Source organism: Ailuropoda melanoleuca, chromosome 2 (genome assembly GCF_002007445.2).
Source record: "Ailuropoda melanoleuca isolate Jingjing chromosome 2, ASM200744v2, whole genome shotgun sequence".
Taxonomy (NCBI): Eukaryota; Metazoa; Chordata; class Mammalia; order Carnivora; family Ursidae; genus Ailuropoda; species Ailuropoda melanoleuca.
In genome coordinates, this window is record NC_048219.1 from 66,332,727 (window position 1) to 66,337,498 (window position 4,772).

At 36.2% G+C, this 4,772-nt stretch overlaps 1 pseudogene; it reads left to right on the forward strand.

The window, feature by feature from the left end:
• Positions 1 to 4,772, forward strand: part of LOC117795739 — a 19,478-nt pseudogene that overhangs the window by 1,018 nt on the left and 13,688 nt on the right.

Genomic DNA, 4,772 nt, shown 5'->3' on the forward strand with positions numbered 1-4,772 from the left:
GTGTGTGTGTGTGTGTGTGTGTGTGTGTGTATCTCCAGTTTAGAAACATAAGACCTATTCGACTGCATTCCATAGGTTTTCTACTAGATGATCTAAAACTGTTTCTGTGGACAAGAAATGAAACGTTTTCAGTGGTCGTGACTTCCTTTTTTTCCAGTTTTGAACTTTGAAGGACCCAGAAGTAATAAAAAGCAACAAAGGGTGATGCACTTAAACTAGAAGACTTAAGATTTCCAGGAATGAGGGGAATAAAAATGTGAATGTTATGCATTTATATCACTGCATTTGGATTCTAGATTTTCATTTCGAAAAGTGCTTTGATAGCATACCCACCTGTCATGTGTTGAAGAGTATATTTCATTATTTAAAAATTCTGATTTATGTTAATTAATTAGGTTCATCTAATAGCTAAAGAAGATGCTCTTTTACTTTCAAAGAACTAGGATTTTCTTCATTCACCACTGAAGAATTTTCATGCGGTTAACACATTGCTTTGTTCTTCATAGTAATTGGAAGCGTGCTTAATATGTGAAGCACAGAAGATGTTTCATCAACAATAAGAAATACTTTGTTGCATAAAACAAAAACAGAAGGATGTAACAATGTTTGTCAAATTAGTATGCTGTTAAGATTTTCTGCTTTTGTTTTTAACTCTTAACAAGAGAATTTTTTGTTTGAATTCAAGGTCTGCATTCAAGGAGGCTTGACACTTACTTAAAGCTATCCTCCTGTATTCTCTTTGGCATTTTATTTTCTGCTGTTCTTTTTATGACCTTGATCACCCTTTTTAATTTTTTTTCTCTATTTCAGCTCTAAATGACAATATGCTCATGACTTTGAGCTTTCAGACTGAAACAAAGTTTACATTATTATATACAGTTTATTTATACATCTCCCAAAGAGTAAGATGATAGAAACTTTCTAAGATTGTCTTCACTATTTTCAATGTGTTGGGAGATAGAACTTCAGCTATACTGTAGTCTGTTCGGAGGTGGGCACTGCATGTCCACATCGGTATCTCCATATGGAATTGCTCTCACTATCTCAAGACCTACATTTGTCAGCCTCATGATGAGCACTGTCTCTAGAAACTGGTACCTCAGATTCTCCACTCACTGAGCTTATCATCAGCACCACAAAACTGGGTCTTCCTTCTGATTTCCTTCATCTTGTGAACAGTGGTAGGATTTTTCCAATCACTGAAGCTTGATATTTCTGAGTTCAATTCTACTCCAACTTCTCCTTCCTCCAGCATCTCATCTGTCTGTGGTCAAGTCTTGTGTGTTCTGGATCTGTAATATCATTTGAATCCTCTTCCCATGTCTACGACAATCTGTAACCGTGACTAATTAGCTTCCCATTACTTCTAATGCAGTTAAGAGCCCACGTGATGAGTCTCATTCTCATAGTCTTCCTTTCCTTACTCCACCCTACGTGATGTTGTCATCTTCATCTAGGCTGTAAGCACAGACTAAATTTCTCGCTACCTGACTCAAAAATCTGTTAAATTAAATATCATCTCACATTTAAGGCTTTCTAACAACGTCTTTTTTGGTCTTATTTCTCACTTCCAAATACCATGTGCTTCGGCTACACTGAACACACGCTCCACACTGAACCACACCTGCCAATTGAGTCCTTGGTGCCTAATTTTATGTTGAGTGCTCTGTCCAGAATACCCTTCCTTCTCACCTCCACTTTGAAAACTCCTCCCCATCCTTCAAAGACATCTCACATGGCACTACTTCATGAAGATTTCCTCAAGTCTTCTTCCACCTTTCCTAACCAAACTGATCTCTTTGTCTCTTTCTCTTCTTCATCTCCTCCATTTGCTCCCACCTCCCCTTCTCCCCTCCTCATCTTCTCTTCTATTCCCCCAGTGACCTATTGTATTTTCTCTATTATGTGGAGGTAATGAGAACAGACAACTTTTGAGTTCTATGTATTAAACCAATGCCACGATTTTAAAGCATTATCTCATTTACACCTCGACACATGATGAGGTGAATGAGATTTAAGGTACAAAATTAAGTAAATGATGAAGCGGGGATTCAGTCAATGCTGCCTGACTTCAAATTCCATGGTCATAAGCACTGCTATGCTGACTCATCTGTTATTTCTCTATTTAGCGAATTCTACTTCATGTTGTAGATATTTTCTATATTTAGCTTCCTATATGCAGTCTCTTAGCAGGCTTTTTTCATCTTTGTGTCTCCTGTGGCATATCTTGCTCCTGCAGATCACTGAAACATAATGGGTGCTCAAATATTTGTTAAAATAAATACAGCGTTCATTTATTCATGTACTAAATAGACAGTGTAATATTAGGCACATAGTTGTATGGGCTAATAGCTACTTGTTGATTTACTGAACAGTTTTATTAATATGAGAATCATAAAAAGACTTGAGCTTTTTTTAAAATACAAAATAATCATAGTCAAAGTATCTGGACATGCTTAATATTTCTAATAATATTTTAAGGCAGTAAGTCCATGAGGTCACTAGCTAGTATAAAGCTATTTATATGTGATAGAAAATAATTTTTCCAATCTAGGAAATAAATCAGTCAAAGCAATTGTTTTATTGAATCAGATCATGACTTGACTGAAATCACCAGAAAATATTCAAACGATGATTAAACAGGAAACTCCCTAGACAGTCATCAAACCTCCAAGGCTTATTCAAAAGACACAATGTATATTTCAAGAGATTTTATTGTAAGAGGCAAGTTCACATTCTGTGTATATTAAGTATACCTTCTGCTCTGTACTGGAGATTTGCTGTGGTTATTTATTAAAATATTGTTTAATGTGAAACTAAACAAAACAAGGTCCTTGGAGCCTCTAAACTTTATTAGCACATGGTGTTAAAAAGTCATCATAGTTCTTAAGATACTATAGTTTTTTAATCTGGAAGAGGTTAAAAGAATGATAACCATTTTAAATTATTTTGAGAAGGAGTATCAGAGAAAATGAATTACCATTCTCTGTGCCTGAAAATGTAGACATTTGTTTAAAACCCAAATCTTCCACTTAGTACTGTCGGCTTATGAATACCCTTGAGAACACGTCTGGAATTTGGAGTTCACTGAAAGGCACATATAATCAGTAAAGGACATATGGCTGGTCCAGTCCTTCTTGAACATACATCTCTGGAGATTAGGGAACTTACATTCTTCTAAGCAAGGTGTGGATATACACCCTGATTAGAGCCATCCCTGGTTAGTGAAAATGTTTATGTGTGAATGTGTGTGGAGAAAGTGATGATAAATTCTTTGAAGTATAGATGATACATTTGACTCAAATATAAACATTCCCCAAAACTATCATTGTGAAGGACTACAGAATACGAGAATCACATCTTTGTCAGCTAATTATTTCTTTGGGATAATCAAAAGTATTTTTTAAAAACTGGATCAGTCAATGTTTCTGTCTGATATAAAGTTTAAGAACAAAGAGTAAGGAGCTAGAGGGCCCCAAACCCATCCCTGCTGTATCATAATTTATTATGAATTTATTAGTTTTGGCCTATTTTTTATTGGTGAAATATTTTCAAGTTGTGACTGTTGTCTGGCACGTTAACTGTGCTTCCTAGCTTTAAGTCTTCTACAGGTCTGATCAATGTACTTTCTCCAAACCATTCAATAAAAGTTCCATTCAAAGGCCAGAACTAGGACAGCGTGCTGTGGGCAATTCCTGTGACTTCTGTATGAAATATTTAAATTATTTGGGCATAGCTATTTAATCACTTTATCCTTATCTGTACCATTACCAATGTCACATGTCTTATCTTCTACTCCAAGTTCACTACTTGCCTGATAAACCTATCAAAATAGGAAACGAGATCATTTGGTTTGTTCTCACTGAATTTATGCTGATTCTTAATAACATCTGTCTTCACTAATGCTCTCAAGTCAAAAGTTTCATTATCTTTGGAGAATTTCACTGGGGTCAGGCCTCAAGCTTTCTGTTCTCCTTCTACCTTTCCCCTACCACACCCACCTTTTCCTTTTCTAAAGAATCTGAGGCAACATTTATTTTTCAGCAGTGTGATACAGCAATATCATACAAAGATGCTTTCAAAAATACAGCATGCAATTTACTTTTGATATCCTCTGAGCTAGGAGGCAGGGAGGGGGTCTGTACGGTGAGAAAAGGAAATCTTGAGTTTACATTCAGTAGAACTCTGATAACTAAGGACTCAGCATGAATATGCTGAGATGAGAGGGCAGAGACAAAGCATCCGCCTGGAAATAAAGTAGTTGATTGGCCTGGAAGGTGAGAGAAACAAGTAAACCAAAAGATGGGTCGGAAGCAAGTAAGAATCTGGGAATTGAAGCGGGGGAACGAAGGAGTTGGAGGGGCTCATGAGTGGGAGAGATGGGTGAGTGAGGTTTGGGTATGACCATGGTTGGCTCAGCACAGGTCAGTGCTCTGATCACTGAATTCTTTTTAAGTAGGTAGCTCAGGCTTTAAAGGAGCAAGTTCTTGCCAGGCATTTTGGATTTAAATTCAAGGAAGCTGATGTGATATGTTTTTACCATATCCTTACCTATCTTGGGCTTCAACTCTGAAATATGTTTTCCCTACACTTTTTAGTTATAAGAGTATTCTCTATGGGGTTGCTAGAAAGATAATAGGAATTGAACAATTCTCACTAATTGTTGAATTAACAGTATACCATCTGCTCTAAGTAGTGGGTGTATTTTCTTTTCCTTTTTTTTTAACTTTTAATAGACAAAATACATTTTCATTTTTCCTGATTTTTTTTTT